This window comes from Acomys minous, assembly GCF_964271855.1.
Source record: "Acomys minous genome assembly, chromosome: 4".
Taxonomy (NCBI): Eukaryota; Metazoa; Chordata; class Mammalia; order Rodentia; family Muridae; genus Acomys; species Acomys minous.
Genome location: NC_140486.1, coordinates 123845861 through 123860412, shown reverse-complemented (window position 1 = coordinate 123860412; position 14552 = coordinate 123845861). Strand labels below are relative to the sequence as shown.

The 14552-nt window shown below is 39.3% G+C and overlaps 1 long non-coding RNA gene across 2 annotated transcripts in view; it reads left to right on the top strand.

The window, feature by feature from the left end:
- The window catches only part of LOC311596894, a 170136-nt gene that overhangs the window by 132690 nt on the left and 22894 nt on the right, over window positions 1-14552 (top strand). The window lies entirely within an intron of this gene.

The following is a 14552-nucleotide window of genomic DNA, read 5'->3' as shown; positions in this document are numbered from 1 at the left end:
AAATATAATGATTATTGTGCACAAAACTTTGAAAATTACGGAAATTCTTTTGTTTCTGTTTTCCACAATCTCTAAAACTCTCAATCTATTTTCTCTAAATACACTTTATTTTCTTCAAAATACAGGATACAATCAGCTGTCTTTCCCCATTGAATCTCGTGGCATGAAATTTTGTCCCTTACATTGTTCTAATTTACATCCTAGCATAGTACTTCAGGTAAAGCTGAGCTTATTAAGCTTGTGTGGAATGTTAAACTCGACTTACTACTCTATTTAACTTTGGGAAAACAATCTTGAGGTTGCAACCGAACATTGGAATGTAGGTTTGATGACTCCATTTTGTTAGTTGGTGGGGACCAAATGCTAGTAAGCCCTGGGTCACAGACAAATATGGCCAGGTGGCCCCTCCCCCCACAAGAATGCTGGGAATTCCTAGAATGTTACTTCAAACCCGAGCCATCCTTCATCATTCAGTGAAGGCCTGGAGAGGAGTCGATGACAGGATTTGAGTTTGTAGTAGCATTCACTCCCTTCCTTACACCTGAGCTGATGTATACACTGTCTGCTCTGCTTTCATATTACAGGGGTTCCGAACAGACTGACAGCTGTGGGGTGTAACCATAGCAGAAAATGTCTACAGATATTTTTTAAATCCAACTAAGAGCAGAAAATAACTTCTTATTTAACTTAAGGGCAAGAGCAGGAAGGATGTAGGTCTCAAAGTTTGTCTTCTTAAAATATGGCGGCTTTTGGAAATGGAGTGGGTGCATTTCTGTTCTTAAAAAGAAAGGAAGGGGAGAATTGAAGAGTCATGACACTTTATAACTGACACCTCACTCCTCACATGTTCTTGAGTCATTTATCTCAGATTACTATGGGATAGCTAGGACAAGAAATACCCTCCATTTTTCAGAGATAAAGACACTGTCAAGGAGCTGAATTGTTTCCCTTCTCTCCTATAATTAGGGAGGCTTACAAGAGGGTGGGAATGGGGAAGACTTTTAGGTTAGACAAGTGAATAAGTGTGCAGAATTTTTCAAGTATTTATACGTTGTGTAGTTATTTAGTGGAACATAATCTGAACTTTGCCAATGACTAAACAAACTTTCAGGATGTTCTGAAAGACGCATAGGTCGGATGATTCATTTGAAAGATCTCCACAGAAGTCTCACATGACATGTCTTTGTAGAACTCCTTAATTACATATAGGGATGAAATTCAACTAAACATGTTTTATGTTTAGTAATTACTAACTAGACAATAAATACTTTTAAGAGGAAACTAATTTTGATTTTTGATCCCTGGAGTTCCCTTAATTTGGAAGCAGAGAGGTAGTGTGCCAAGGGTTAAAACTTGTCTTCAGTGTAGAATCCATGAGCTCTGAAGTCATTTTAGACCCTTTGAGATTGGGACATCCCTACAAAGTAGTATGTTAACGCCTGGAAAAGAGCAGCTATTTTGGGGATATTAAATGGTATGAAATCAAACATGATGGAGAATCCTCTTTGCTCCATGTTAAATATTTAGGTCCTCCTGATGACCCCTCTATCACTCGCTTAGACCAAAATTCCTCATGCCTTCTTAGTAAGACATGTGACAAACTCAAAAGCGTGCTTTCAGGTAATTTTACAAGTATACATTTATAAAAAATACATTTCTTTGGGTGATCAAAAAAATTCATACCGTGGTGAAAATGAGACCCTTTGTGAATCTTCCTCAGTTTTCCCTCAGTCTGTGTGATGGATTCCATTACCACGAAAATGACCTTTCCAGTCCGTATCTCTTTGAGGCTAATGCAATTCTTTGCCATTCTGCTATAATGAAAGCATCACACGGAAAGCTATGCCGCATGATCTTCCAGAAGGAGGGCTAATTCGGGAAGGAATAAAGTACTTTAATAAAGCATTAAGTCCCTCTCTCTTGCTTTTTTAATTCTTAAATAAAACCACTGGCTGGAACAGAGCAAGTTCATAGACACAGTAAATATGCTGACCTCCCCACTCACCACAGAAACAATTTTTAGTGCCTCATACATGGACAGCTGTATGAATTCTTCTCTTAAAGATCATAGCCACAGACAAATACAAGGGCATAAGTCACTAAACATGTGACAGTATTTTAGATGAGTTTTCTTTTTGGAGAGTTGACGGTCAGCAACATCAAGGTCTGTGGCAGTTTCCCCAGACTCAACGTAACTCGTGAGCTCATACTGCCAATCTACCTGCAGGAAGCACCATGACTGTGTGCCCTTGTTAACTGTACAGTTGTTTGAAGTGGTGGTAAAATGCAACCCTGTGCAGGGCGGAAAGAGCTGCGAATAATGAGGGGGAGCTGCCTTGGACAGGCTTGAGTATGCCAGGAGAAGTGACCTGCGGTGCTCTGCAGCGTCTTTATCTGAGATGCTCACTCACCGTGGTTCCCTGTCTTCTTCATGAAGAGATCCTAAGGAGCGCAACAAGCATGGTAGGGTGACCAGTTAACATAGAGCTCCAAATGGTGATATGTATCATTTTCCTCGAGTCAGACCACATGGTTTAAAGTCAAGGCCTGATAGTTTCTTTTCGGGGGCCAATTAAAGGCATAAACCCATGCTTGTCCTGGATGCTAATAAACTGTGTGTAACTCCTTAGCAGAAGTAAAAGGCTTTGTAAAAATGCCTTTAGGATTACGCATCCATGACACAACTGTCTGGCAGAGGTTTTAACTGCTATGGTGTGGATGTGAAAATTGTGCTTCAGAGATTTTGCGTAGTTTCCCAGTGTCAGGTATTTGAGCTGGAGTTAAAAGTTTGAAAAGTGGAAGACAGCTAAATAAAACACAAGACTAACTTAGTTACTCAGACCTACACTTTGATATTAATGAGTTTGACTGTAAATATGTACCATTTTATCCCTGAATTTAGTTATTGATTAACTCTATGGGGGCTATTTAAGCATAAATCTTTCAGTATCTAAAAAGCACCAAACAAACAACAAAAAACAAAACAAAAAAACCAACAAGCCCACAAAACAAAAACAAAAACCCATCCAACCAACCAACCAACCAAAAAACGCAAAACAACAACAACAAAACCCACAAAACAAAAACAACAACAACAAAAATCCAACCAAATAAGCAAAACAAAACCTGTAGTATTAAGAAGGTAGAGAGCGAAAGCCTGACTTTTCTTTTACGCAATTGTCAAATCAGCAAGAGTACCTCAAAGGTCTCCCTCAGAACCTGACATTGTCACTTGAATGCTCAAGATCGCACTATTCATGACCCGGCAGAGAAGAGCTTGCCTCAGCAATGCACGCACCTCAATTTGTTCCTCTCTCTTTTTTATGCCTTCCGGATTAAAACTCTGCTTCCTTTGGCCATTCTTTTTCACTTCATGTTTCCATCATTCTTCTTCCTTTCTCCCCTTTCTTTTTCCTCTTTTTATATGTTTGCTCATCCATACACTGGGTTTTGGGTCCACTGGTATCACTGAACCAGCCACCCGGTGGCACCAGGTCTCTGAGGACCCTGCACATTCCTCTTTACAATGTGGCATGTTTCCTTTGGCTGTGGGCTATAGCTTTGGCATTTGGAGCCTCTTGATTTGGCCCTGCAGCTCTTAATTCGTGCTTTTCATCTCCACTGTCCCTGACACCACACAGACAACCCATGCTGAAATCTTTTCTCAGAGTCTCGACCTGTCTGCTAGACTAAACAGAGACAAGGAAACAGGTAATGACAGGATTGAAACATAGTTTGGGGATCTGGGGAGGAAAAAAGAAAGTAAGAAAAAAAATTGATGAAGAACATAGTCACCCAAGCTTGTGTTGTCTCATCAGAAGCGCTCGACTTTGGAACTTTTCCCAAGCCTTGCCCTAGCGAGACAGCAAAGACTTATTAGATCATTGTGTCTGCTTCCCCACCTGGGCAGGAAGGAGGCTCCCATACGGAGGACATATGGCTTGGGCTTAGATTAGCAACAAAGAATGTCAGTTGGCAGACAGATGGAGGAGAAGCAGAGGGTTGTATGAGCCTTGCTAGCCTGGACCTCACAAATGAATTTTAAAAAGTATACTCTGTAAATTTGGTGATGAAAGTAAACACTGACTAGTTTGGGCAGAGGAAGAGGAGCTGACATGCAGCGAATACATATGAGCATCTAGGCAGAGGATTGCTTAAAACCCAGGCTTACTTTAATTATTTTCTATTACAGAGGAAGAAAGAGAGACTCAGAGGCATGGGGTCACTGCCCAGGTCAGGGAAACAGCCAATTGGCAAATCTATTTGAAAAACTGCACTTTTGAAAAGACAACAGTGATGTCACAGGATGACCTTTCAGTACGTTTTTAGGAATTTTAGTAAGGGATGAAGGGAGTCTTGTTGCCCTTTTGTTTAATGAACTTGCCATAGACGCACAAATAGGCTTTGGGCAACCAGAATGAGAAAACATTTTAGAGAAAGGGTTTGAGAGTTGCAGGCTAAACTCAGAACACCAGTGACTTATACGAGATGGAAAAATCAAGGATATGAGTGTGGTTAAATGGGCTGTATGAATTATATTCCATATATTGTAATTAATTAAATAACTCATCATTCATTTGATTTTTAAAAAGAGACTCCAATTAAGATGTGGGACTCTATCATCTAAATATCCCAGTGTTTTTTAAATCTGCATTTCTTTTTCCTCCTTTTTCTTTTCTTCACATAATAACACCTCCCTTTTATCTATTTCATCTTTCTAATAGAATTCTTTTGTTATCATTGTACAGATGGCTACTGAGTTTCTCACGGGAATGTTCGAATGATTAGAAAGTGCCTTTTAACATTTCAATCCTTTTCTCGACAATGTTGTGGACTTGGGACATTGTTGCTCCAGTTTTATCTTCCTACCTTCTGCCTATTGTGGTATCTTTGCCAAAATTTTAGTCATGTATGTATATACATAAATAAAAATATTTTATTTGGTATTACACATGTATATATTTAGAGATATATGTATCTATATTTAGACATATATCTATATATACATATATGTAATAAACTTAAAATATATTTAGATATGTTATATATATATATATATGTCTAAGTACAGATATAACAAATTTTGGCAAAGATACAATAGGTAGAATATATATATACATGTATACATACATGTATATATATATGTATATATATATGTATGTATTAGTATTAGGTATTTTATAGGTACACATATGTTCAAACTACAGCAGAGATTATCAGAAGGGACTTCTGTGGTAGGGACAATATAAGAGACCAAAATTTGAGCATTTGAGTTCCAGGGTGGCTAGGCAATCTGATTTTATTTCTGATTATGGAGAAGAGAGTGGGAGAAACAGTGTCTTTGTTTTCAAATGTAGTGGATTTGTGGGAGGGAAGGCACACTGGCTGAGACATTTAGGAGGGAGGCCCTTTTACTGATGACAGATAATGACTCCCAGACATAAAATTAAAGATTATTTATATTGATAAGGTCTGGGCCCAGACAAAGAACTGGGGAGCCACAGGCAACCAAGGAATGCAGAGATAAACAATAACTATCCTCCCCATCATTGATTACCCGATGCCAAATAGTCAGCCATGGAATCATCTGCACGCGAAGCACGTGGTACAGGATGAACCGGTTGTATTGATGCATCTAGCAATGTATATATGCATCACAACAATGAAAGAAAAGGGGGTCATGAGTTTGAGGAAGGGTTGAGGGGCAGATACATGGGAGGGTTTGGAGGAAGGACAGGAAAGGGAGAAACGACGTAATTATACTCTCAAAAATATCTGGGAAAGGTTTTGCAGTTGTAGAAGTATGATAATGTCCGATCAGGAGCTGCAGAAGGCCTGTGAAGATAGAGAAGTGGTCACCAGGGAATGACCTCAGTGGCAGGTGTTCTGGGGCCTGTAGGGATGCAATCGGGTGACACCGAAACTGTTTCGTAAACAACCAACATGTCACGGGTCCTGCCAGGCAGAACTGGCACTCCTTTGTCAAATGAGCTAGTCGTAAGCACTTAGGTATTAGTGCTTCTGACTGAAGCTGCTCTGAGGAGGCAGGGCTCCTTCTGATGAAAGGCTTGACTTTTAAGGAAAACTTGCTATGGCGGCAAGGTCGGATGTAGGCTGGGTGGAGAACGATAAAAGCTCCTTATGTCCAACCTCATGCTCTTCCTGTATGCTCTCAATGATCAGTGTTTTTAGGATGCAGCACTGATGATTTACAAAAGAAATGGACATAAAAGCAACCCTTGTTCTGCACCTATTCACTTCATGCTCTAGAGCAGTAGCTGAACTGGGCTTCAGTTCTTGGCTGTGTAGTATGAGATGGATTAGAGCAGGACAGTACTGAGGTCTCGGTGTCAAGGGCTTGGAATACAATTTAGGATTTGCTTATAAACCTTTGCTTTGTCTAATCATTTCAGAGGTGTTATTTCCACTTTGTCATGGTCATTCTGTCTTTTGACAAATTTTCCTTCCATCAAAATGTCCCTAACTATGAAGAATTTATCTTCAGGCTATTGTGGGTCAATTTCTGACTCTGAAGAAACACACACACACACACACACACACACACACACACACACACACACACACACACACACACACCTGAATTTCCATGAGTTTTGGTTCATCTTTTTCCTATCCAGTTTCTCATTCTCTCAATACTCCAGGGATTTTGGGCAGAATTTCTCATCTTTGTAAGTTACTTTCTACCTACACATTTTCCAGAAAGTTTTTAAAGCACTTAACTGTTCAGTGAAGTTAAGCTATTATTATGCTTTAAAGAGTTAAAAAATGCCTTTTTCATGGTTAGTGGTGAAAGCAAAGGCATCCCAGGAGGGAATTCATGCTTTTGCGTGTTCAAGGATTTTTTAAGGCTATTTAATACGTTACTCAGATTTCATCTTTTCTCCATGCTGCTTATCTTGCTGGTCCTTCCTTATTCCATAGCAAAGCATTTCCTATGTAACTGCTAGAGACACACGTCCTCTCATATAACTTACACATAGCATAAGAGGATAGCTACCCATTGCTCTATGGCTGCTGGGTCCCATTCTTAGCTCTCACACGTATCTTAGAACTTACAGGGCACAAGGATAGCACAGTTCTGACTGGCTACTCCATGCCAGGATCAATACAATACTGAAATGTAGGTGTGAGTCAGGCATTGAGAGACTCATCCTACAGCTAGAATGGTGGTGCATCTGTCTGCAGGGGCATCCAGGAGTTGTTGGTATTACCCTGTGCCTTGTACCATTGTTAGATCCGGTGTCTTCATTCCTTCCTTTCTGGTGGCTGAAAGCTCTTCACCTTCTATACAGAAGATCGTCTGTAACTCACCTGCCCCTCAGCTTGCTTCTTCAAAACACGTGAACCCACACACCAATAAAAGGGCATGAGAGCAAGTTCCATCCGAGTCAGGATTTTCTGTCATCCGATTACAGAACTGCCATCCCACCACAATCCTACCTCATCCTGTTTACCAGAAGCAAGTTATTAGCTCATATTGAAGGGAAAGCAATTATTTGGCACAAATACATAATTATCTCAAAAACTAGAATAAATGCTATATTGGAACATGCACTTCCCAAAGAATTTAAAAGGTGGGGTGTTTGAAATCTTCAGAAACAAAGAGATTAAAAAACTGAAAGCCTATCATTAGATACCAATTTCTCTCCATCACGTTTACTTCTTTTAAGTCCCAAAGTTAAATTTCTGCTTCACAGTGGCCCATAAAGACTATACATTTTTATTCCACCAATTTGACAATTTTGTCAAAGTTATGAGCTTATTATCCTTGTCTGCTCTGACCCCTCTAACCTTGTGTTTTTTCCTGATGCTGCAAGGGAGACTGTATCTGAACAGGATGAACTGAGAGTGTGGGGGTGGGTACCACCTGCTGTGGATCCCGCAAGAGGCTGCCAATGGGTCAACCTGTTCTTCTTGAACAGAGACTGATGCTAAAATGGAACACAGTAGGTGCAGTGCTGTTGGAGACTGTGTTGGTGGATGATTTTCAAGTGCTCTGGCCACACCACTGAGGGATAAAGCAGACACTGCAGAAACAGAGTTCATAAGATGCCTCAGATATGGTGTTTTTAAAGTGCAATATCATGAAAGTTTTGGGGACATAACTAAGCTGGTGTCATTTTGTTCTCATATAGAAGGTGGTATGTTTTGACATGACTTCCATGAAAGCCACACAGGCTCCCGGATCAGTGTTCAGATGGTACCATGCTTCCTATGAGAATATACCAGTTGATATAGTGCTGCACGTTGTATCATATTGTAGGGATGAGGCCTTCTTTTATATGTTTTATTTCTATGTTTTTGACAAAGTATGAATTATTATCTAGTTTAGGATTCAAATAGATCATTGAATTAAACTTCCATAAAGGGATTTGAGATGTCAGTATAGACTCATGTACTAAAACTAAAAGGGGAAGCATCAAGAAAAATGAGGAAACAAAATGTGATAACTGAACTGAGTACACAAAATATATGTATTTTCACTTTACTTTTACATCTGTTGTTACTCCATGAAGTGGTGAATATGAAGAAATTGGTGAAAGAGAGATGAATTTGCAATTGTTAACACATGGTAATGGGTGATTACTGCTTACAGATCAGAAAATCAAATCCTATATCACAATGGTTTTTATTCGTCTGCTTTTAGTTTCCTCATCCATTATGTTGAGAGTTATGACAATCAAGCTGCCTCAGGAATGGAAACAGCTTGTAGAGGCCAAACAGAGACAGATTGTGTGCCCAAGGTTCTTGTCACCATCCAAAAAATATTATAATAGAGGCTCCTCAAGTATGAAACGTACTCAAGGGAAAATCTTAAAAATAGGTTGAGCTTAACTTTGTATGTATATAATACATACATAGTATATTACATATAACATATATACAGTATATATTTAAAGACAAATAGCATTTTGTGCGAGGTGTAAGGCCTGAGCTATCTAAAGACAACATGACCTTCCCAGTGCCTAAAGCATCTTCTCCAAATATATGTTCCGGGCTACCATAAGCTGTTCCTGAGTGGCTGGTCAAAGCCATGCTTTGAGAAGATGGCGACTTTCAAATATTTTACCTGACTTTTGCTTTTGATTCTCTGAGGTTTTATTATTATTTTGGTGTCTCTTTGTGGATAGCTGCTCCATTCTCAATGTTTCCTCATTTACTCATCACACTGACTATATTTATTTAAGGATCTTGTACAAATTCTTATTATCTGTAATAGAGATTTGATAATATTTTGTCATTGTGGGATATTCTTCATTTTTTGGTGTTATATTAAATCTGAGGCAGTCTGCATACGAGAAGTCAAAGTGTTCTTCTGCTTGCTTTGCTTGTCAGCCCTGAAACCAAGGCCCAGGGATGTGATGTGGGTCTCAGTGGTACTATTGAGCCAAAGCCTGAGGCAGAGAAGCAACTATCCACACAGATAACCAAGGACCAGAGCATCCTGGAAGTAGGAAGAATGCCTCTAAAGGCCTAAGGGGCATGTGTTAGGTTTTTGTGAGACGTTGTTGGGGGTATCTGGGCTCCATGACCAATGGGGCCTATAGAAGATATAAAGACCACATATGCTATACATATGTTCCCTCCAACTGTTTAAAAGATGAAGTTTAGCCCAAGAGAGGTTAAAACACTAAGTAGCAAAGTCAGCAGTCAGTCTCTCTTCTTATCCTAAGGCATGTGCTGGTATCTGGACACCGCTGTCTCCTTTCCTAGGTCTCTTTAAGCTCCTCTGTATACCCATGCATTGCAGTTTTTGCTAAAGTCACCTGAGGTCAGGAGTCATGCCCTCTTGGGTTGCATTGCCTGCAGCACAAAGTTCACAGACTTGCCGGTTAGGCACTCGTGACAACAGTCTTAGACTTCCTTGCTTCATCCTCCCAGGCTTGACTGAGTTTCCTGGCTTAGTAGGAATGCTTTCGTCTAGATTTAGCTGATTTTGGAGCTCTTTAATAAGTATCTTCTTTTAAAAATCGTCGAAATGCTGAATCACCCATGCATTAAAGCATTAAAGGTATTCAACTAAGAAGACAAAAGATAAACTTCAAGTACATATTAAAAATTCATATATACAGTTGAAATCATTCATGGCATTCACACACACACACACACACACACACACACACACACACACACACACACCGCACAGGCACGCACACACATGTACTCACATATGCCCACACACACAACTAAAGGAAAGGTCAAACAACAAATATACTTAAAGTCCCTAATGAAGAATTAAATGCATCTTTATTGATAATGTAGCCTCAAAACAGACAGGTGATTTAATTTATATCATTTTAAAAATGCAATTATTAAATATTCATGATATATTATACTTTACAAGGCTTAAACACTCATAGCAAAATCATATGGTAAAGATAAAATGCAGACATAGAGTCTGGGTTCCCACAGCCACCGGCCCTCAGATGACCTATTAGTAAATGCCAGATTCTCATCTTGTAAAACTCCTGTGGGAGAATAGTAAAAGATGAACATTTGCTTCAACATTTGCTTTATAAAGCAAGCACTCTCAGTTTTTCTTCAGGAGAACCATTTTCCTGCTCTGTAAAAAAGTCTGTGGCCTCCTATGAAAATGTGAAACTTGTGTCACACAGCCAGAGCCGTAAGTCCAGACATCCGGCCTCTTCAGTTCAGATGATTCAAGTAAAAGTTGATACTTCCACTAACATTTGCTTAATTCCTAGTACATACAGGGGAGGGTTTTATGCTTGTTCATTTTGCTTTGACTGTAGTTTCAGTTGTGAAATTTTAGGAAATAATTTATGCAGGTTTAAAACAGAAGTGTGGTGGGGGGTACTCAGCTCTGTGGTGACGTCATGCTGCAGGTCAGAGCTTCTAAGATGATGCATCTATCTGAGGTTTGTGCAGACCTGTGGGTATATCGTATTCACAATGCACTGAAGGTACTGAGAGGAGATAACCAACGTAAATACACTAAGACAGCTATGGAGAAAGATGCGAATCAAAACCGAGAGGTTAGTACTTGGGATGCCAGCAAGACCACAGTGTCACTGCATTGCACAGTCTCTGCATTGCAGAGACACTCATGCAGAGCAAGCCCACTCACACTCAGAGTGTGACTCACAGAAGGATTTGGACGGGAATCCCAAGGCCTAACCCTTATGTAGATATTGAACTTAAGGGGAAACAAGTAGAAAAATCAGGTTCCATAGACTACCTGTTGCATATGGGATTGTCGTAAATTTCTTCAATCACATTTTTTTTGAAGAAAAGGGAATTCTAACTATACATCTAAAAACCAAATAACTAGCATTCATGTTTCCCTTTTTTTCTGTAGGCTCACCATGCAATTCACTGTGACTCTTACTGCTTCTTGCTTAGAGCAAATATTTGTGTGGACTGTGAGAAGATCTTTCTCCCTTTTTAAACATATCTTCTGATGAGTTACTGTGGGCTCTCACTGGAAGTCTCTCCCCCTTGAGGGTAGTTAGTGCTGCAGACAGTGAGGGCATGTGTGCAGTGAGCGGAGAGGAGAGAGAGGACAGGTGAAGGGAGGGGAAAGGGAGAAACTGCGAAGGAAGGCATGGAGATCTTAAAAAATAACAACACTTCATATTTCTTTAAAAAATCAACATAGAATACTTACCTAGTGAGCCTAAAATAAAGGAGGGCTGGTTAGAGGCAGAGAAAATAAAGTCATAAAATTTCAAATTAAGTACACTTCAGATGGTCAAAAAATTAAATGGAGAAGTTGAATAGACAGAAATGATGAAAGAAAATGTGACTAGGAAATTTAAAAAAAAGGAACATTAAATGGAAAAAAATCAAATTGTAATGGAATTGGTTACAAAAAGCCTGTAGGAGGAGGCTTAATGGCAGAGGGGAGTGTGGGCACTCACATCTGGACCTGTGGTGTTGCTCTGCTATTTTATCTTTTTTTTTCTGTGTGATGTTTTTCAGGAGACATAACAACACTGTTTCTTGGTATTCTCATCTACTACCAGGAAATAAACCTTTTTCTATCTCAAAGGTTATTATAAAGGATTGGTTAGGTAATTGTTTCAAAGTTCTTAGAATAGCAGTTGGTGTATTTCAATTGATCAACAAATGTTAGCTATTCTTTTTTTCTATATTCTGTAGTCAGCTTTTCCATCACTGTGACAAATTACCTTGGAAAAGTAAATAAAAGAGGAGAATTTTAACTTGGCTAAACAGGCTTTGGTCCAGGTCATTTGGGTTCCATTACTTGAGCCTGTCATGGGCAGGGCATACTATAGAGAAGAAGAGATTCTTAATCATGGATAAGAGGGGGAGAGGAGGAGAGAGAGAGAGAGAGAGAGAGAGAGAGAGAGAGAGAGAGAGAGAGAGAGAGGGGCAGAGACAGACCAGAGAGAAAGAAAGATAGTGACACACACACATACATACACACACACACACACACACACACACACTAGATAGATGTATAGATAGAAAGATAGATGATAGATGGATAGATAATAAATAAATAGGTAGGTAGATATGTAGATGATAGAGATTTTACAGAAATAGAGGAAACTAGGGAGGGGGAACCTAGGGCTGCAAGAAATCATTTAAAGCACAATCCTAACAACTTACTCCAACTAGATCCCAACTCCAGATAACTCACTGAGCTATATATTGCCAATTAATTAATTCACTAATAAGACCAATTCCTCTTCCCAACTTGATTCTCTTGATAGGACCACAATCTAGGAAGCCTGCCTTTAACAGGTGAGCTTTTTGGGAGGGAACTTCATGTAGAAACCAGAAGAGGGTGCTTAAAATAGATCACAGCAAAGAATTGTGACAGGAAGTAATGGCAGTGGAGTGCAACTCTGACTAAACAGTGTCTTTTGTGCAGAGGCGATGACTTAGCAGGTAAAGTATAGGGTCCAGAGTTCAGGCCTCCAGCACTCATCTAAAGCCAGGCAGGTGTGCTGGCCTGCCTAGAAGCTCAGTACACAAGAGGCAGAGTCTGGGGGACCAAGAGCAATTTGTCTGACTAGACTTAGCCAAATTGGTGAGTTCTGAATCCAAGTTCTGTTTCAAGCACATAAGGCAGAGTGGCCAGAAAGATGCCTAATGTTAACCTCTGGCTTCTGCATACATACCTACGCAGACACACATGCATCTATACATATACCCACATGAAGACATATATGCCTATCTAACACACACACACACACACACACACACACACACACAAATTGGTTTGCTGAGTTTAAAAAATAAACAGCATTTCAAAAACTGTTCTAAAGACACACATGAAATACTAGCTTTATGAGAAAGTAAGATTATGAACAAAAGAGAAAAAAGGACCTCTAGCTAGTTTCCTCACTCACAGAATGAGATTGCATTTTATTTATGTAATATTTAGAAAATATTAGTGCAGAAAAGTTTAAAAATAAGGAAATGAATGTACAACAGAAAAGAACACAACTGGAAGGAGAAAGCAAAGTTAGAAGTGGAGAGCATAAGGCAGGAAGCCAGATGTCAGGAAGGATACATTGGTGGCCTGGGTACCCGCCACTGGGTACCCACCATCCAGTGACAAGATGTGACATTGTCCTACTCAGCTTGAATTAATAAGCATGGTGCTACAACATGCTTTTGAAAGCAAGGTTTGATGCTTCATCCAACACATGACATAAAAATTTATGCATATGCAAATCTTTCAACAATATAAGCAGATAACTGGCATAACTACAACAATTAAAGATTTTCTAGCCTTCGCACTTTCTAGAGAATGTTAGTCAATACTTCCCGTTCCTAGTGCTTTTAAGTAGCCTCTATTAGCAATGGCGCTAATAACGGAACGACTCGTTACACATTTGAGCTTTTGTTAATTGATTTCTGTTTAAATCCGGCATGAAACTTAAAAACACTTTTGATAACTTTTGGTTCAAAGCAAAGATCAAGTCCACATTTGTAGAGGATTTAGAAAATATTAGCTGCATCAGAAGACAGAAGTTGGGCAGAAGCTGTGTAATTTATGTTCTAAATCTGGAATGATCTTGTGTTAATACCATAAAAATAGAGGACCACCAGAAAGCATTGCATGCTCAAACAGAGAGAACATTTGAAATATGGTACTAGGAAACAGGGCATTACTTACCCTAAGCAGGTAAGGTTTACCCCACACAAAGGAAAGGGGATTTTTAGTTCTCTCATGTGGAATAATTGCATCAACAGTTTCCCATGAGTGTTTTAACAGAAGTCTTTTAGTAGAGATTTTTATCAGATTAATACGATGTTAGTTAATAATAGACACATGACCTCTGTTTCCAGCTTTACATCTTAAGCTAAATATGATAATGGTTTGTATCTCATAGGTTTGTTGTGGGTATTAAGTTAGTTAATTTAGCTAACACGTTAACAGTGACTGAGTGTCCAATAAATCAGAGCTGCAGTTTTAAGAGCACTGTCCCTTAAAGTTGAGATCACTGTGGTTACATGCACCAATACAATTAAGGCCATCTCTCCTGTTTCTGGAGGCTGTGTGATATTTAATTGTAAAACTTTAAAATTGT